The 20,778-nt window shown below is 41.8% G+C and overlaps 1 protein-coding gene across 5 annotated transcripts in view; it reads left to right on the top strand.

Moving 5' to 3' along the window:
* The window catches only part of ATXN1 (ataxin 1), a 223,169-nt gene that overhangs the window by 53,868 nt on the left and 148,523 nt on the right, over positions 1–20,778 (top strand). For 3 of the 5 annotated variants that reach the window (XM_032114932.1, XM_032114954.1, XM_032114943.1), the window contains one exon: positions 7,528–7,650. The exons of 1 other annotated variant lie outside the window; for it this stretch is intronic. The gene's annotated coding sequence lies outside the window, so the exon portion shown is untranslated. Of the gene's footprint in view, positions 1–2,232; positions 2,244–7,527; positions 7,651–20,778 lie in introns of those variants that run through there. One more of the 5 variants, XM_032114969.1, reaches the window with a different exon arrangement.

Here is a 20,778-nt window from a genome sequence, read left to right as displayed (position 1 = left end):
TTGACTGTGGATTTTACACACACTTCCTCTGTGCTTGGGCTTCGTGCTTGCAGTGAGCTCAGTCATCTCCTGTGTGGAAGGCATGTGAAGGAAGAGAGAAGCTTTCAAGAATGATTTGAGTACTAGGAGAGCATTTCACTTGGCCCCAGCCAGGTTCTCAGCACGGTGGTCAGTTTGCTCACAAATTTGCTGTCAGATCCAGAACTGTTTAACAAAAGCTGAACAGATGGATCAGTGAGGTTTAGTTGGTTTCCTGCACCTGGAATGCAAGGAGGTTTCTATCACAAGGTATTTCTTAGCAACTTCCAGTGAAACTCTGGAGTGTTATGCTCTTGTTACTGCTAGGGACAAACAGCTTATGAGGAAAATAAACAACAAGTATGGGGGATTGTGTAGACAGGTGTCTTTCAGCCAGTGGCCTGAAAACCTCCACAGACTCAGCAGGTACTTTTTAAAGGGTGGCAAAAAGTAAAGCTAGACATCATGTCATAGAATTCTTGGCCTTTCAAGCACTGAAAAAAGATGTGATGACTGTCTTACTAATTGAATTAGTTATGGTAAGTGTCAAGATTTTGAGGGTCTGTTTAATGACACTTTCAAAGAGAACAAAAGATCCACTGTGAGGATAAAGTGTACCAGAGGACATTTAACATAAGCTCAGATGACAACACATTAAAAAAGCACTGCTGCCTAAAATTTTCTGCTGGCAATTTTTACAACTAATGCCAAAATTTTTATTATTATGCCTAATGTTTATTATTTTTCATGGGGTTTAATGGTGGAAAGGTAGTACTTTTTTTGGTCTTTTTATCCAGTGTGGTTTACTTTTTTCCCTTCCATAATAATTCTTTACTATTTTGGTGCAAGATGAAGAGAAAATACTTAAGTTTGTTTTACTTTTTCCCTTCTGTAATTGTTTTTTTTTTACTATTTTGGTGCAGGACAAAGAAAAAATACTTTACAGAGTAGAAGAACTCATTGTAAAACTACAGAAATTAGGTTATTGTCGCTGAAACTACTTTGATCTGTTCTTTACATTGTTCACTTCAAGATGCTCTTGCTGCTGTCGGTATTACACTGTTGCAACATTAGAGTCGAATATACTACCACCATCTTTTTATTTGGTGGCATAAAGATGAGTGACAGCAGAATATTTGATTTTTATGATTATGCCTTCATGAGCAAGTAGTGTGGACCAACTGGAGAGAGCATCTGCGAAAACTGTGCTGGGATGCTGAGGTTTGCACCAGGCATGTTTTGGGGTTGCTTTTGCTTCCGAGCAGTCTGGTGCTGCTGGCTGCTCACGCTGGGGAACGTGATGCTTCTAGTTAATTCCTCCCAAGAGGGATTTGTTCATGTGCTGCAGGACCACCCCACAGTACAACTGAAAGCCCAGGCAGGATGGATTATCTGGAGACTTGCTTCAAAAGCTGCATGCCTGATCTAACAAAAGCAGAAGGTAGTTTTGCTCTATAGGGATGTAGTGGGATGAAGGCACGGAAAGAAAGGCATATTTCAGGGATCTGACTGTGTATAGTTGTGCCAGTTAGTTAAACACATTTGATAATTTTTCTTTTTTCGTGTTCTTTCTTCCCTTTTCTTTGTAATTATTACTGAAAGGGGAAGGTTGATGTGAGTAGGCTTCTGAGAAGGAAGCCTGTTTTGAGAAGTTAGAAAGAAGAAATCTTCTACTGAAAGGATTGTATCTTCTTTAAGGAGCTTATACAATGCCAAGTGCACATTAGATGCTTAACCAGTAATGACCCATGTCTAGCGGCTGGTACTTGACCTGCTGATGTGAGCATGTGCTCACGTGGGGACAGTGCTTGTAACCTTCAGGTACAGAAGGTGCTCAAACAGACACTGCACTGAACTGAGGCTGTCAGCCATCCTAAGACACTGGCTGGGCATCCTTCATTTAAAGGTGTATAGCCTCTTCTTGGTGTGTATAATGTCCTATTATTGCTAGCATGACTTGGAAAAAGACATTATGTTACCTGAGAGAGCAGGTGTGAGAGCTGGTCTGGCAGATATGACAGTCCTGCATTCTGGATCTGACAGTTGGCAGCCCGGGGAGCCTACCAGGGAGCCAACCTGGCATTTGCTGAAATGCTCCTGTTACGGTTTGTGCTGAAGAAAAGGAAGTAGAAGTAGAGGTGACAGAAGTAGTAGTACAGTGTTGGGATTTTTTTTACAAAAGACAAGTTTGGAAGTAGACTTACAGAAAAGCTTTGTCTTTCTCAGTGTCCTGTCTCTTCTTGATTAAAAGTGTAGGTTTGACTACAAAAAAACCAACCAATTTTTGTAGTCAACCAACTCACTGAATCCAGGCAGATGGGGCAATGTTTCTTCCTCTGCCTGGAAGATTTTAGTTGCTGGCCAAGCTGCCAGCATACTCCTGCTACTCTCAAAAAGTAAGACCAAACCACAGTGGCTGGTTGTGGCTTAGTCAAATTTCTGTTCTAAAAACAGCTTATGGTCAGGCCTCCAAAGTTTCCTGCAACAAAGGTCATCACAGGTTTCTTCTGAAGTGTCCTGAATGTGTCCTGTACTCTCTGTCACGGGACATACATGATTGTATAAGGAATATTTATTGTTCAGATCTTTCTATATAGCAGCGAGCAACTAGATTCCAAAAGACAACCTCATATAGCTAGAAGGTAGGTGAGATGAGTAAGTAAAGCAGAAGGCAATAGGAAAAAAATACGACGCCCATCTGTTCCAAACAACATGGAATTTCTATTGTTTTTTAGAGTCCTTCATTTGAAGAACCCAGAATGTATCTGCACATTGAATATCATGGCATATTTCATTTTCTTAACATCTCTTTCTAAATTATACATGCTCTTTAGCAGAGGCACGCTTGCCTGTTGCTTTTTGTGGGCAACACACTAAACTTTTACAGGAGGATGTGTGTTACTGTTTAGAGCAGCTTGGCCAGTGAAAGAGTGGGTGGAGGGTATTCAGCTCTTCATCCACTGGCATTCCTTGTTTTCAGAGGTTGTGAGCCAAGGAGGGTTTCAGAGGTTTCAGAGGTCTTGAGCACAGGCAGTTGTATGGCCGGGTCGCTGCCAAGGGATGAAACCACTGACTTGTGATGCAGTCTGTCTCTCTCAGACCTTCCTGCTGGGATAAAGGAGGCACTTAGGGTGCCAGGGAGAGCCTGAGGTCAGCACCTGATGAGACTGGGGCTTTGAAAAGACATGACATGCCTCAGGGTAAGTGAGGGAGAGCATAGCTCTGTGTCACCTTGTAATGATAAACAGGTGGCATCAAGGCATGGGGGCAGTGAGCGTGGGCTGGTAGTTCTAGTCCAAAAATCATGCAATAAAGTCACTTTGGCTGTTAAGAAAAGATGGGAGTTCATGGTGTTTGTGCTTATGAGCAGAAGGTAAGAAAAGGAATAAATAGCATGTAAGAACATGTGCCTGAGCCTGCCAGACCCTCGGCAGAGGCAAGGGAGAGTAGTAGGTCCACTTGATGGCATCACATTCCTGTGAGATTTGGGGGGAAGAGTTCCTGTCCCCATGGTGAGAGGTGTGCAGAGAGCCTGGTCCTGTCATTTCTCCATCCCTCATAGCTCATCCCAAAATGAGATCGTATTTTAGCAATCCACTCTGTTCTCAACTGGCCTTGGCTCTGTCCTGTCACGTGCAATAGTACTACTTTTGCCCAGGCCCACTCCAGAACTGCTTGCCCTGGGGATGGCAAGGGAGGCTGGCAGTCCTGTCTGCTCCCCAGGCTTGGAGGTAGGAAAGCCTGCCCAAATCCAGAAATAAGAGCTGAGTCTTTCTCTGTCGCTGTCTTCGGGTTTCATTTCTCTCTTTACTTGAGTCTTTGTTTCCATTGCTGTGGTTTTTCATGAGTTTTGGTCACAGTCAAGTCATGCTGACAGAGCAAACGTGCAAGTTACCTAGAATGGAAAATCATCTCAGTCCATTCAGCTCCTTTGGCCTTTTGAGAGAGGCCCCACTGTGAAATGAAAGAAGACTGAGGGAAAAGAGGTGTCCTAGTGCTGGTATTTTGTCAGGCTGCTACTTTCTTGGTATTTTCTTAAAGTCCCAAGCTGCCAAAGCAAGGGATACTGCCTGTTTCAGCTTTCACTGAAAAGCTAAATATTTCTGCCTTCTGAGTGCAGAGCAGCACAGCACCTGTTGTGTTCCTGGGGCTCTAGAAGCCAGAAGGCAGAGAAATTGACCCTGTAACTCTTGTCCAATCTCGTTGCTTTTGAGGGAAGTACTGTGTTTTGGGGAGATGTGTGCTGATCGACCGTCAGTAAATTCTTGGGGGTTAGTAGAGCATGCTGCAGCTGTGACAGGCTGCTGAACAGCCCTGGCTGAATTCGGTGGCTTTGCAGCTGGCAGGGTTAATGCTGTGTATGGGAGGAGGAAGGAGGATTTGTACTTCAGAGCTGCCTCTGCTGGGGGCTAGAGAAGCCAAGCACCGCCTCAATTCTTGCACTGGGAAGAGTGAAGGAGCTGACAAAATATTCCTTTGATTTGTTTGAAGCTGCATTCATTTCTCCAGAAGGGGGAGAGTGGAGTAGTCAAATGCTGGGAGGAATGTGCCTAATTCAGGACTGTCCTTTTTCCCTGACTCCACAGACACTACAGAGAAAAATTAAGACATGTAGAAAGGGGCTGTCAGATCGACTCACATGTTTTGCAAAGTCCAGAATTATCTGGCTGTTGAGTAAGTCTTTGTAAGTGTGACCCAATAATTCTGTTTTAAGAGTTCACTCTTGGTTTTGATACCAGTTCGGTTACTGAGCAAATATCAGAAATGCATAGAGGTGCAAGCCATGAATAGACAGTGACCGCAGGAAGAGCACATGTGTATGGCAGGCCTGATGCTCCTTTCTGATGGTGAAATTTGTATTTGGATTACAGATATTATGATGTAGCAAAAAAAAAAAAAAAAAAAAAAGGAGGGCAGAATGTATTTAAAGTATTTTTGTTACACTGAATTTTTAGTGCTTTATCTTCTGCTATATAAATTGTTACTTTTAGGGTTTTTTTTAAAACCAGACCATTTTCTCCATCACAGTTAAATCTATTTTCTTTTGAAAAACTCTGATTTGTTGCTCCTGTTTCTGTAAGGATCAGATGGGTAGTGGAAGCTGTACAGCAACTTTATGTATGCTTCTCGAGATAGTAAAATGCAGACCTACAATAGGCCTTTTTTAAGCAGCTGTAAAGCTGTTGTGTGAATACAGTGAATCCATTCAGTGTCCCCCATGCTTGCTGGGAGCACCCTGGAGAAGAGAGTTGTACTAGTGAAATGACTATCCAGCAAAACGGTTTCAGAGGGACAGGCTGATGACTCACTCCTTATTTTAGTTTGCAGGGTCTTTTTCTGGGTATGTGAAGTTTCAGCCTGAGTTCAGAGATGTATAACTTCTCCATGTTTCCAGATTATCCACTAAATCAGCATAGGTGTTGTGTTCCTTGCATCAGCCCTCTGAGATGGGGGAATACTCTTATTTTTGCTGTAGAGGCAGGGGAAACTGAGGCAGGGGAAAATTTGGGTTAAGTGACAAATGTGCATTAGGAGCCAAACTCTCATGCTGCAGTTGTACTATAGAAGCTCAAGTGTCATTCAGAGCTGTTTCAGCCCTTCAGGAAGTGTCACACAGCATTTGCCCATAGGTCATGCAGAAAAGCCTGGAGGATAGCTGGGAATCTGTCCATCAAACAGCTTTATTTGACTCTTTTAAACAGAGCATTAAAAAAGAAAGTATGTAAAGTGAGAACAGGAGGATTTTATGCTGATTTTGATCTTTGGCCACCTTGTATTTGAGTTGGGGAAAAAATGAGAGGCAGAACCTAGTTGATCTGGCAGGGTGACACTCTGTAAGATAATCCCTTTAACACTTTTTCTTAAATTAAGAATGGTTTCTAGGTGGCATGAGTCATGGACAGACTGTCCTCATTTCACTTTGAACTTGCAGCCTTTTCTGGATTTGTGTCACAGATTTAGAGGGCTTTGTCCGCTTCCTGCAAGTGGTAGGCTTGGCTGTTGCAGTCTTGACTGGTGTTGAGTGAGAGCAGGCTCCTTGAAGAAAGGGGCAACACCATATCAGCATGAAAAAGCACGGTGGAGTAGGGGAGCAGGGTAATTTAAGCAGAGTATTTTGTACCATGAGCAGCTCTGGAGAGTGGTGACATAGGCACAGCCTTTGTACAGGTGTCGAGGTCACCCTTATTTGTGTGTTGTGGTCTTCTTGGAGTTTTGGGTTGTTTTCCTCCAGGGTGTGTGGGGGAATAAACTGTGGTGTAGAAAGCTGTACTTTTTGAATTTTTGACGCCTTTTGGAAAAGTTGTCTTTTTTGATGTATATACCAGCCACAAAAGTCTGTGGATATTGTCTTCATTTCTTAATTAAAAGTAAGGGAAACATTATTCAGACCTGTCTGTCTGTTCTAGCCAGGGAAGAAAATCAAAGTGGTCTGGCTTACATGCACACAAGGTCAAATCCTCTCATTGTCGTGTTGTGTAAATTTGTTGGCTTCAATGGGGATAGCCACAGGTGTAACCCTGGGAACAGTTTCTTTCAGGCTTTTTACAGAGCAAAAATGCATGTGGTTGTTGGTCCTAAAAATTGTTTGTACAGAAATAGCTGGGATGCTTGTAATCCAGAGAGGCTGTGCAAATGCAAGACCACGCTCTCAGAGGGAACGTGAACTCTGCTCTGGCTGGCAGTGTTTTCCTGCTGACAGAGCCTGGTTTGGAGTCTTACGTACTCAGCCGGCTCCTGGCCAAGCCTTGCTGCAGGTATGGGACAGGGAGGAGGGTGAAACGGGGTGGTGAGAAAGTGTTCTGTTAGCAGCACTCGCTGAAAATTCAAAACCTTCAGACCTTTTTTGGTGATGGTGGAGAATGTCAAAATTGATTGTATTAGAGACCTGCCAGTTACTCTTAACTCATTTGCTTTGTCGCTCCTCCTCCCTTCCTTCCTCTCTCGACAGCTGGGCTGGGTTTTGTAGTGCTAATGCTGCGTTGCTTCTCCAGCACGGCTACTACTTCCCCCACGCTGCTACTACAGAAATACTGCAGTAACTCAGTGAAGACTGAGGGAGCTGGCCATATATCAGTGATAATAACAGTGATAGTAATAATAAAAATGTGTAGCAGTTTGATACTTTAAGTAATGATTTTTCTTCTGGTTTGTGTCCTGGGTTTTCTTCCTTTTTCACAGTCATAAATTTGTGGAGCCTGGTAGATCCTGGATTGTGCTTTAAATTAATACTTTGTAGTATACTATCTTACAGATTTTTTTAAATGCCATGTTTTTGAGTGGTCTAAACCAGTATTTTGTGGGGTTTTTTGTTCAGTTGGGTCTTTTTCTTTCTTTTTTTTTTTAAAGTACAGCCCACAGAAGAGCTGCTGCTGGAGGAAGTTACCACACTTGCTTTAGATAATGAAATATACATTGAAAAAAGGTCAGAGATTTCCCCTGAACCACTCATCAATTGCTTGGGATGACATTTTCATTCTGAGTGTTTCTTTTTTTTTGTTTTTGTTTAAGATCCTGGAGCACAGGAAAAGAGTTTTAATGCAAAATACCAGAAAAAAAAGTCTGCAACATCTCCTGTGAGAGGGTGAAAAAAAGGAGATTAACAATTGCATCTTTAAACACTCATAATTTGAGGTAAGTGATTGGAGGGTCTTGTCAAAAGTTTACAGTTAGTTTGTAATTAAATTAATCATTATGTACCTCAGAGTGTCATGATATTGTTGTTGAAGGCAATAAAAACAGGCAGGAGAGGGAAAGAGAGAACTGTAATGACAAACCCAGAAACAGCAGTAAAAATATGTATGTAATATTTGTAGTAGTAATGCATTTATCTTTTTGAAAATGGGCCCCATGAGTTCCAGTCCCACAAAAGGGCAATCACTCTGACATTTATGAGGGTTAAACCCTGTTTAAATCAATGAGGCTATTCTCCCTGAAAGTTAGGCGTAAGCCTAAATATTTTCTAGTTTGGAATCTGTATCATATGGGAACTCAGTAGAAGAAAGCTATTGAAGAACATACACAATGCACAGCCAGAAAAATGCATATACAGATCTCTTACTGTTGGTGATGTCATGAGTAATCTGATTTTACAGCATTCTTAAGTGATATTTTTATATTAAATACATAGTTCTCATTTTTATGTTTAAACACCTAATTGAAATACCAAATGTCTTAGCAGAGCCTGTGAATTCTACACCACCTTTAATAATATGTCTGCCTTAATTGCTTCATCAATGTGTCTTTGAACAAATGGAGTTAAATGTATAAAGAAAATAATGTCCCCTTTCATAACTAGAGTTGCAAATTGCACTTGGATATTTGAATAGCAACTGAACTAAGAGTTTCCTGACTGAGGCTGAATTGTGTTGCCCAGAGTTAATTTTTTTTAATAAAGACAATGATGAGGCACAGGGAAAAGCTCACCTTTTCCCCCTAGTCTTCTTTTCTGTTTTCATTTCTCATTAGAAAAGATTCATACCTGAGTCTAGTAAGGAGAAAACACTACAGCTGTAAAACTTTTAACCACTGAAAATGTTGCATGAATGAACACTAAAAACCACAGCATCTTCCTTAAATAAAATTTTTAAGTTATTTACTATGTTCTGCCCCACAATTGTGCTGAAAGAGACAAAATTGCTGTAAGGAATCTGCAGAATCAAAAAGACACATATAACCTGGAAGAAGCAGAGTATACATTCCCACAAAAGTGCAGAGAATCAAAACCCTTTGGCAAGTGGCATTTGCAGACATATGTTGCCTACCAGATTTCAGAAGAGAGGAGAGCATAGCCAGCCCCTGGTGATTGCTCTGTATTTGCTTTGTAGGAATAGAGCTATTAAGTTTCTTTTGAAATCAACAGGCCCACTGCAGGGAGCTAAATATTTCCTTTCTGGTCAGTAGACTAGAGCCATGGCTTGGGGAAATTTGTAGTGGTCCTGTAGGTATTGGTACTGATTTTTCTGAAAAGGTCAAAATTTTTGCAAATCAGTGTAGCCAACTCCTTTTTATGTGCAGGTCTTGCACTAGAGACTGTGAGCCCAAACAGGAATACAGGCCTCTTTCAGCAGGAGTCCGAGGCAATTTGTGTAGTTGTGAAATGAGGCATTAATGCAAAGCTGTTTGACGGCTGAGGTGTGGAAATGCCTTGCTCTCTGGAGCAAGCCCTGTTTCAGGTGTAGGTGACAGTCTTGGCCAAATCAGTGAGAAAGAAGTGCTCTGTAGTGACTGTTGTGTGATCACCCTCAGGCCACCTTTGCTTTCTGTCCATCCCACTCTCTTGGAGGGAGGCATTCCTTCTTGGTTCTGTGGAGCATAAATCAAAATTCTTTTCTTGCTGTCTTCTTTTCATTGACATCAGGCCAGGATAACGTGCATGATTTTCCTTTCACAATTGCATTCTTATTGCTTTCTGAAGAAACGCGTGTTGAAGTTCAGGAAAAGGTATTTTGTAGCATCTGTGTGGCCTTTATAATAATTTTATCAGCTCTATGTTACACTCAGAAAATCATTGAGCTTGTTTTTAGCTTTCTTTGTATTGGAGAGTGCAGGAGCTCATTGTCAGAGTATTGGAGGGTGCCAAAAGATCCATTTTAGGATATATTAAATTGTACCGCTATTCTTCTCCTTTCTTATTTTTTTCAACATGTGAAGAAATAATGCACCCATTTGTGCGCCTGGAGAAGGTCCTGTGGTGTGTGCCAGGGAGTTATGTGGGTGCTGAGCTGAGCAGGAAGAGAGACTGACTCTTTCCTGCTTTGTATTTTTCACTGAGCGTGAACACAGGGGACCAAGCCTGCCCAGATGAAACACATGCCTTTTTTGTTTTGCTCTTCGTTCGGCTGTCAGCATGCCATGTTCAGATGGCAACGATCAGTCACAAATTGTCCCCTGCCCATGCTCTTCAGCTCTCCTAAACCATTACTTTTGTGGAGCTTTTCAACAAAGATGCCACTGATTTGATTTCCCCACCCCCTGCCCTGGCTAATGGAAGATGATTTTGTTTGTTTGTTTGTATTTTCCCCTCTAATCAGGTGCATTAGATCCCAAGGCAACCTGTGTTAAGTGGAAATGAGGCTTTGATAATACGTGTGCTTGCTAGAGACTTCTTTAGATTTTTTTTTTTCACCCCTCGTATATGGGTCTTTTCAATGAGGCACCACTATTGTGAATCAGAAGGAAAGTGCACAGCCTGCCAGGCACATAATGGAATTATTCTTCTGTTTCATTATGTGTGTGTGAGCCTTTGTAAAGAGGAGGTGGTTGGGACAGAGAATGGAGACCTTCACTGCAGGGAGGCAGGAGAGTGCAGTGGCACAGTGCAGGGCAGCACTGTGGTGAGACAAGGCCCTGCCTGTGCCAGTTCCACCATGCCTGTTCTGCTCGGCTCTGGTGGGCACTGCCTGGGACTCACACTGTCACACTGCATGTCCCAGGAAAATGGGTGAAGCTTGCACAGCCATTCACTATGCTGACTGTAAACCACATAAGGCAAAATATTTGAAAGCTGTAATGTTTCCAGTGCTTTCCCTAAACTTTCAAAAGAATGATGTGAAAATGAACCATGCCAATACTGTACTTCTCCACTGTGAGGCTATTTATTATAAAGGATGTATGTTATAAGGCATTTTAGTATGGAGTACATAAGAGCTTGAACCAAAGCCTTGGATCCAAGCCCCCCAGCAGCTTTGCAAATGGCAGGATCCAGATCTGAAGTCAGTGGTTCACACAGTTTCTAGCACAGAGGGGTTTTAAGTTACTTCGAGAAATGGGATTTGCCAGAAATTTTAAACTGAGGCTTTTAAACAAGTTTTTGGCTTTTTCTCACCCACCATTCTCCTCTGCCTTAGAAGGTTATTGCAAAAGCATTGCAGCTGTTTTCTCCTAGCCACTGTGGCCAGGACACAGCAACTCAGGAAAAGGAGAAAGGTGTCTGTGGTGGTGACTGTTATACAGCCATATGCTTTCTTTTCCGAGTATTTTTTTCTTCTTAGGAGTTAGACCTCTCTTCTGGATGGAGGTCTTTGAAATCGCTGTGGAGGCTTTGGAGGTAGGACCTTGAAATTTCAAAGACATCAAGAAATGGTTGACCAGCCTGGCATGGAACAAATCAGGCTACAGTGGCTGGACTCCCACCTCCTTAAAAGTCCTCTCTTGAGATACCGTAGCTGAATTACAGACATGAAAAATTACAGCACTGTATAAAAGAAATACGTAAGGCCTAAATTTTTCTTTTCTTGCTAGATATGTGGTTCTGTTTTTATCCTCTCCCTTTTCCTTTGCCCTTGGACACAACATTTTTAGGGCTTTTCAGTGTCTAGCTGTGCATTTACTAGAGAGGCATCTGGTTATGTGTTACTTGACACATCTGTTACGTACATCAGAGAATCAAATCCAGCACCCAGAGACTTTATGCGTATTTGCAGTACTCCCTGTGGGACTTCAAATCCTTAATCCAGTGGATTGCTTATGAGGATACAAAAATGCAGTATTTCAATCTACTGCATATATTACTGCAGTTTATTGCATATATATTGCACATATATACACTACAGTATCCTTTGTATTTGGCAGAGAAAATCTAGTGTGGGAAAGACGAGAAGTGCAAGTGAACTGGGAAGTTTTTAGATATGGTGGTTAACTTGCTCCCTCCTGAAAACATAATATCTCTGGTTGGCTGCATGAGAAATAGTTTTCATCGTGATTTGAATATCTCTAAAAGGTAGTTCCCCAACAGTGTTTGTGTATTTCCAACTTAACTACAGGCTTGTTGGACTGTGGGGAGAGGCCAAATACCTGAGGCAGCACTGGTAGCTGAGGCAAAGCTTAGGCTTTGCAGTTTTGTCTGGAGAATCTGTACTACTTGCAGGCTGTATAGGAAGCATGAGTGTCATGACTTGACCCCAGCTGACAACCAAGTACTATGCAGCCACTTACTCCCCGTACCCCCACAGTGGGATGGGTAAGAGAATTGGAAACAAAGTAGGTAAAACCCATGTTTTGAGATAAGAACAATTTAATAATTGTATAACAACAGGAACAATAATAACAATAATAGTGGTAATGATAATAATGATGATGATGTAATGAAAAGGGAGGCAACCAGAAGAGAAAGAGAAATCAAACCAGAGAAAGACAAGTGATACACAACACAGTTGCTCACCACCTGCTGATACCCAGCCTGTCCCTGAGCAGCCATCAGCCCCTCCTGGGCAACTCCCCCAGCTGATACATTGAGCAGGATGTTCTATTGTATGGAATATCCCTTTGGCCAGTTTGGGCCAGCTGCCCTGGTCATGCTCCCTCCCAGCTTCTTGTGCACCTCCTTGCTGGCAGAACATGGGAAACTGGAAAGTCCTTGACTTAGGATAAGTCCTTGACTACTGAGAAACTAAAACATCGCTGTGTTATTAACATTATTCTCATGCTAAATCCAAACCCCACAAAACCTACAAGCTACTGGGAAGAAAATTAACTCTATCTCAGCTGAAACCAGAATAGTGTATTAGTTCAGATTTCTGCTTTGCTTTTCCTCTGGAAAGTTCTGGAAGTGCATTAAGTTGCAGAAAACATGTGGCTTCTTAGATGGTCTTTCTTTAAGATCCATGTAGAGCCCAAATGTGGTAGGTGTTATTTCTACAAATACCAAGTTAGGGCTATTCATTAGTGTGCAGTGCATGCCAGTGAGCACACGGACTTACCTGTTGCTTTTTGGGGTTTTCTGTTTGCTCTGGTGGGACTGCCCTCTGTGCTGGCCACCCTTGGATACAGCCGTCGACAAAAGCGTCGCTGATAAACTTGTGTGCATGTTGTCTCCCCTTTTGTGGATCGGTAGTGGAGCGACTGCTCACCATCTGGGGAGGCGAATGGTAGCCATCAAAATGGCAAGGTATGCCAGTCCCTGGCTAGGTCATTGTTAAAACCTGTTGGCTGGGTGTTATAGGGGGCTGGGTAACACAGGCATTAGTGCAGGGGAGCTGGGATGGGGGAGATTTTACTGAACCCAAAACAATGTGAAAATGCAGATTTGGCAGAAGGCACACTACAGCAAGAGGGAGAGTGCAGAGCGAACATCATGATTCCCTTCTGCTGGAGGGCTCAGCAGCTGGTGCCCATGTTGGGGGCATTTTGCTGCCGAGCAGTGGTCCTTTGTGCTCTGATGGAGTGGAGCTGTGGGTGTGAGGAGAAGGCGTCCCAAGGGTTCACCAACCCTGTGGCCCACTCCCCTTCTGCAGTGGGGAGTCCTTTGGCAGCCCTCTCCTCCCCTGGCTCTCTGAGACATGGCTGCTGTGAGTAGGGTGCTGCAGCTGCTTATTTGAAATGATAATATTTTACGCTGTTACCGTGGAATACTGCAGTATTTTTTGTAATTGTGGGCTGCAGGCCAGTAATGTACAATAACATTTTGCTCTTCCTGTGCTGTTGCTACTGTAGACATTCGTTCCAATTTGGGCTGCATTTGCAGTACATGGGTTTTTTTTTTTTTTTTCTAGACACTGCCTGTTATCTATTGTGGATATTTTTGGAGTATTCATTTCTACCCACGTCTGTCCATATAAATCTATCTCAGAAAGCACTTCAGAGAGTAGCAGTCTCTGTTGAACAAGCAATTGTTGTGGCTTTCACGGAATTATATCTTTTTTAAAGTATGAGGCAAGAATGAGATGAAAATTGCTTTTTAAGTTTAAAAACGGTTATGGTTTTAAAAAATGTTTGAGGCAGATAGAAGGCAAAGCCTTTCTTTGACCAATGGTGAGCATATTTAGCACTGAAGTCCCGGTCTGCATCAAGCTCTAGGTGACTGAAACCTCTGGGATGGCAGAATTCAGGAGGCAGAGCCTGTAATGAGTCTCCGCAGTTTTGATTTTAACTATTTTTTTTTTTAAATTATTTTCACAGGAAAGTAATCATAACTTGGAAGAGGGTCAGTAGTGTTCCAGCCAATGATTGTTTATTAATGTTGTCATGGTCTGGAGATGAAACTTTTTGTGAAAGGGAAACTCAAGTCCTAGACATCAGAGCTCACAACTAGTCAGCCTGCACAAAGTTAGTTTCTTTCTGGAAGGTAGAGGTTGAGTCTAAAGGAAACGAAGAACATACAACACAAAGAAGACAATTAATTTGTATTCGGGTAAATTTGGAATAAAATACAGTGTGCTATACAAAAAGGATTGCGCTTTTCTCACATGTAATTTTAGTGTCCTATTACTGTGCTGACTCACTAAATGACTTCAGTTTCAATCTACATTTGGTTTAAATTACTTCAGAGGTCTGCATTTGTATGCTGCTCTAAAGTAATTGTCATCTGTAGTCCAGATTTTTTTCCTTTTGTTTGGCACTTCAACTGGCTTGTCTCCTTTCATTTTCCAGGTCTCTGTTTTACTAACATTTGAAACCAATCTCTCTGTGTGCCTGCTTGGGCCCTGCAATTGGCAAAAGCCATTTTTCAGCAACAGATAGAACAAAGAATGAATCATTGCTTTTTGCCTTTCCATTAAATTACCTAAAACACTACTCGTAAATATTGCTTTATGTATGTTACAGCAGCGTGATTATCTCACTGCATTGATGGAACAGTGCTGAAGTGAATATAATTTTTCTTCTATTACATCTTTAATGAGCTTCAATTAAAAATAGTGTGTTGGCATGCCAGAGTAGATGTGTTATTCTCAGAAATTTATTGAAACCGTTTTGCCTGTTAAGAGTTGGTTGACATCATGTTTCTGAAAAACATGGTGGACATGATGTGGTTGATTTAAACAACAGAAAACCGAAAAAATCTGCTTTGCTAGGTGAAAGTTGATAAGACAAGTAAAATCTGGTGACTGGGAAGATTCAGGTCTGTACTGAGTGGAAAAGCCTGCTTTTTGTCTGTGTTTGAGGGTGAATTTTTTAACATATAGTTAAAAAAATAATCACAAAGCAGCAGGTTTCTGCAGAGCTCAGTTTAAGTCCCTGATCACTTGACACCTGTGGCAGCAGGTCTGAGTCACAGATAGCACAAAGCTTTGAAGCCTAATACTCTCAGTATTCAAAAACACACCTACGTAGAAGTTTAATTTCAAGTATCTCTTTTAGCTCTGGGTTCCCCCTCCCCAACAAATTTTAAGAGTCATTCTTAGAATTTTGCAGAGAAAAATTTTCCCAGCACTTGTGGCTTTGTGAAGTATTGACATCACTTAGAGATCAGAAAATAGCTCTGTCAATTTTAGCTTGACGGCATTCCATTCTCTGCTCCAAAAACCTGATGAATTACAATGGATGAGTCAAAGTTTTCTTGGAATTTTCTTCCCTCCCCTCCCCCCCCGCCTTGTGCAATTCCATTGCCATTTTTAGCACTGAGGGCAGCTCTCCAAAGAATGTCTGTGTGCTTGAACTGTGATTTCTTGAAAGTCCAGAACAAAATACAGTTGTGTCAGATGACAAAAATCATTCTATGTTTCTATGCATTTTTGTAACATTATGTGAGCGTTACTGAAAAATGCACAGCAACAGGCAGGAGATGTCTGATAGAGAGGTGTTGCATCTTCACTTCAGCAGCATGAATATCTTACTATCATGCTGCTTCATTATGCTGTGATGAGTTTTTGCTTAATTATTTCTGTGTTTTATCAGCTGTTCTCAGGGAAGTTGCCTGACAAAACAAATTATCAGTGATTTGGGAGACTTGGACCAGCTTGAAGCACTTGTTGAACCACAGCATCCTTCTGCTTTTGCCTCAGTTTTAAAACCAAGGATTATGTATTTAATGTATTTTAGCAGGATGTTGAGAGTAGAAATACTAAGGACAAAGAGTTGTGGGGGTACTACTGTTACCTAAGTGATGTGGTATGTTTAGGATAAACAGTGTTGTTAGCTGTTCTTGGCAAAATCCCTGGGGTTACGATGAGTGAAATTTTAACTCTGAACGAGTTTGGTTTTTTTTAACTTGAGGAAGTAGCCTGTATCATGCATATTCTAATGTGTCAGAGTGAATGTGTGAAATATGAAACTGCTGAACAGAAATGTGAGGGGGAAGACAGGTTAAAGTGGTTGTAAATGGAAGATCTGTGTATTTTATTTCTGCACTAGATAAGTATTTTACTTAAAATTGGCCGGAAAAAAAAAAAGAGAAAAGAAAAACATGCAAGTGTCCCCTTAAGAGCTGCTGTGTCAAATTTGAAGAATGATTTGAATTGAGTCATTAAAGTGTGAAATGGAGGGATTTTAGTTCTGCTTTAAATTATGCATCTCAAATTAACCTTAGCTGTGGAGTCTCTTCTGACGCCCCCATAATGACACATTATTGGTACTAATGGCTTCTTTGTGACTTGAGATACAAACAGACATCCTAGACAGAAACATTTCAGCTTTGAACTAAATAAGACACACGGTGTGCATTTCTACCTTGGGTTTCAGTTGCAAAGCACTGCTCCCTGTCCTGGCAGGCGAAGGCAGTTGAATGAAAACCTGCTTCACAAGCTTTGAAGAGCAGGAGAGCAATAAATCTGGAGTGAATGTGAAGCCTGTCCAGACACTGAGCGCTGTAGGGAGCCAGAACAAAGACTGGGATGTGGGCAGTGGTCCGGGAGGGGGAACTTCAGTAGATGATAATCTTGGGAGGAAAAGGCCCCAGGATTGTGAGGGAAATGGAGAAGAGATGCCAGGGTTTAAGGAGGAAGTTGCTAAATAAGGGAGGGGTGAGATTAATACATAAAATAAGCAGTAGAGGTTAGTCAGCCCTTTATGTGCCCTGCTTACGTAAAAAGGGGCTGTATCTGTGCAGTTCTGTGTACTCTTTTGAAGCTCGTTATCATAATTTGAAAAATTCCATCTCTACGCAGAATCACTCATGGGCTTTGCAGCTTCCTTTGTGCTACTGGTGTCTCTCCTGGGACAAGGATGTTAGTTACTACTTCAGCGTAGCTACTGGGTGGGTAGAGTGAGCCTGGCTGTGAATGAGTGAGAATGGCATTGTCTGGAGTGGTGTGTACAGAAGATGCACAGAATTTTACATGTTGATGAAAGAGGAGGAAGGGCTTGGCCAGGCAGGCCCAGAATTTAGACCCTGCCTTCCCTTCCTAAAGATATTAACTAGCTCATTGTTTCATCCTTGTTTTCTCAGTGGAATGTCAGTATACACGATTGCCTCCCCTTTCAAGATGCAGTTCTGGGAATTTACTTGTTGGCTATGTCAGGAGTGATGGAGAGATGCTTTTGCCCCGTGGTTGTGTTGTGTGGTGTTGTTACAAGGCTTGTGACATTATGTGACTTTCTCTGTAGATCTGCTCTCAGCAGAGAGTGCTTTGGATTAAGTAAACTTGTGGTATTCTGGATCCAAAGCAGGACAGCATTTGACTGTGTAGAATCAAATACTAAAAAAAGTATTCAGATGCCTTCTTTGGACTTCTACAAGGAACCACATTCCTGAATTGGGACCCAATAGTTAAAAAAAAAAGTAGGTATGTGATACATCACATTTACTAATGCATTAGAGATATTTATATGAATAATTAAAACACCATTTAGAATTGCCACAGTAATAGAACAAAATATGTTTTGTCACTTTTCTGTTCCGTTTAGTTGATTGATTAATTTATTGATTTCTTCCATAATTTAGAGTAGGTATCCTAAACATTACTGTAAATTAGCAAGACTGTGCTTTATGTTAATAACCTGTTGAAAGCACTAATGGAATGAAAAGAAGTCAGAATTTGGTAATAAAGATCTGAAAAACAGAGACCTAGAACACATATCTAGTGTTTTGCATCAAATAGATTTGTAAAATATTAGAGCCTTTGTTTGTCGTAATTGTTAATTTAAAAAAAAAGTATTTAATACTCATTACGAATAGCCTAATAGCACATCAGAAAAAAAGGAAAAATTAGGCAACAAGCTGCTTTAGATTTTCCATTGTGTTTATAGTTAACTTTAAGCTGGTTGGAGTCAGTGGGAACATGTGCGGGATGGAGGACAGAACTTCACTGTTAAAGAGACCACAGTCCTTCTGAAACTATACGTGAAAAAAGTAGTAAACTTCTGAAACTGAGGTCTGGAAAACAGACAGGTGTTATCCAAGATACCAAGAATTGGAAATAGTATTAAATTTCACACACATATGCACATAAAATATTTTTGTATTTCTTAGCTCAGATTTCTTCTGGTTTATGTCTTTGATTTTTCCTTATTATTTACATTTAATTTATTTACCTGTTTTGTCATACTTTTTCCTACCTTCAAAATGACCTGCTTTATGAATATGCTAGAATGTATGCTTAACAGTAAGGCTTAACAATTTTTAAGTCAGTATTGTTCTGATCCCTTTTCAGGGCTGTGTTTCTCTGTTTTCCAGCTACAATGGACAATTTGTTGTAACACTTGGATTAGTGTCATATGTTTTGTTTGGTACTGTTGTTCTAGCCATGCTTGGAATGTGTGTTTTCATATGTTTTTTAAGGCAGTTCTAGATGCCCATCAGAGGGTTGTGCTTTTGCTTCCCATCCACTGGTGATGTCCAAACTTCACTGAGGAGAAAGAGGTGGTCTGGCAGGAGTCATGGCCTGTTAGCCTGGGTTTTAGCCCTGGTTTGAGGGAACGGTTACCTCTCCAGGCTTAACTGGAGGTGCCTTACTCTGTTGCCCTAATACAAAGTAAGTGATAGAAACTGTCTGCTGCATAAGGGGATACAGAATATCTCAATATGGAAAGTGCTGCATGAAATTCTTCCACTTACTGTTACTGGTTGTCACACCAACAGTCACTATAAATGAAGAATATTAGAGGGGAAAAAAATCATTTCAGTTAGTTTATTTTGTGCATATTTGACAGCCCTCTGTGTATAGTCAGTTACATGATTTCCTGGGATAGCTAGATTTCTCTTTATTTGTGTGTGGGTCTTCAGCTATGGGGAAAAGAAAATACTTTAAGGATCAGAAAATGTGTTTGTAAAGCCAGGAGAAATTGTCTGCAACCTCAAGAAGATATCTAAGAGCATTTAACTGCTTTTTACTCGTCTTCCAAAAGGAGCTCAGTTCCGGAATAACAGTGTCCTTTTGGGCTATATTTCAAGATGGTATGATTATTCTTAGACAAGAATTACAAGGATCGATCGCAAACCCAACACATCCTTTCTTTTCATGACAGATTCACTGATCATGCCATTATACATTATTTTTACAGCATTAATAGTGCACTGGTCAGCATAAACACCAGAGGCAGTAATCACGGATTTTTGTCTCCATCTTAACATGTGTTTAAGGTTATGCAGTTTGTTGTGATGGGTTTGCACCCACAGTTCACGAGGAAGGAGAATTGTTTTATCTGTTCACCTTCCCTTCTGTTTTGTTTTTATGCTTCCTCTTTGAGTTGGGGCTGGGCTGTTTGATGTCTCTCCAGGGATAGAGCAGGGCAGGGAGAGCATGCCTAGCAAAAAAGAAGAGAAAGGTCATTTTGAGATACCAGTGGTTTACAAGGTGCGGGTTTTCCTTGCATATCCTACTTCTGAGGTAGTAAAGACCAAGATTTGCCCTGGGTGTGTGTCCGGAGCCCTTCTGCACTGGGGTTGTGGTAGAGCTGAGTGCAGGGTTGCTTTTCCTCAGTGGAGGGCCCTGCACTTTTGCTGTGTTTTGGCAGCTTGACATGGCAGCAGCTAGGTAACCTGTGTGCATGGTTTTTGGTTTTGGTTTTTATTTTTTTGGTTTTTTATCCGCCATCCTCAATTTACTGAAGCTCTGTGACTTTTTGACCTGCTGTCTGTAGGCCGTTGTTTTACAAGCTCATTAAGGTGGCCAGGATAGCAATGGCAGCGATCCTGCCCCCCCATGGGTACTCATTAGATGGCTTCCTTGTGCTGACATAAGCGTTGTGTAGTCATGTTCCGAGCCAGGTCTGGGAAATGATCCAAGTTAAAAATAATCCCTAAAAAAAAAAAGGTAAGTTTTCAGCAGGATCTGTTCCTGGATCTAGCTTGCCATCATTCTCACACTGGCCTGGAAAGTGTGAGGGTTTGTACTGGCACAGAGGGAGGTGAAGAGGAGCAGCTGAGGCAAGGTGGTCAGTGTACTGCTGGCAGCAGGGATGCTGCCTGCTTGTATGATGTCAGCCTGAGGAGGTGAAGCTCTTGTGAGTGTGCTGCCTGTGTTTCCCTAAGTGCAATGGCCCAGTAACTTCCAAAGTTGTGAGGCAGTTCTGGCCAAATTTGCCTGAAAAGCAGTGTTGAAGGGGTCAAGGTCCCCATAGCTCAGCAATTTATGGTGGCTGATAGGCACACCCAAATCAGCTCTCTCAAGTGGTCAAAAGTTATCATCTGGGGCTCAGCTGCTGGCCTTGTCAGGCCTCCTCTTGTGGCACAGTCCTGCTGCCCCAGTTTGGTTTGAATTGTGCCTGTTTTGCCGTGGGCCAACTGTTGAACAGCTGATGGGCAGAAAGTGCTCTCTGGGAGTGACTATTCATTTCAAAGGGCAGGGATGGTTCATCTCCTGGATCCTGACTGCACAGGGAGCTGCATTTCCAGTTGTGGGGTGGTTTTTAAATTTGTTTTCTGTGTTGGATTTTTTTTAATTCTCTCTTGGTATCAAAGTTTCTGGAAGCTGGGAGAGTTGGGAGGCAAGACTCCCTTCAGTTTCTTTTGTGTGGCCAACTGTTTAACCCTGAGGTCAAACAAGTCTTTTTAGCTGCACCTCTACATAGCTTCTCTTGACTATTTGGCAGCATCTTTGTCCCCTGCTCAATCCAGGTTGTGTCCCCATAAGGCTGTGCTCCTCTTTGGTGGGTGTGCCTGTGTTT

Source organism: Corvus moneduloides, chromosome 1, assembly GCF_009650955.1.
Source record: "Corvus moneduloides isolate bCorMon1 chromosome 1, bCorMon1.pri, whole genome shotgun sequence".
In the NCBI taxonomy this organism is placed as follows: domain Eukaryota; kingdom Metazoa; phylum Chordata; class Aves; order Passeriformes; family Corvidae; genus Corvus; species Corvus moneduloides.
The sequence above is the reverse complement of the archived record's forward strand: the minus strand, read 5'-3'. Positions and strand labels throughout refer to the sequence as shown.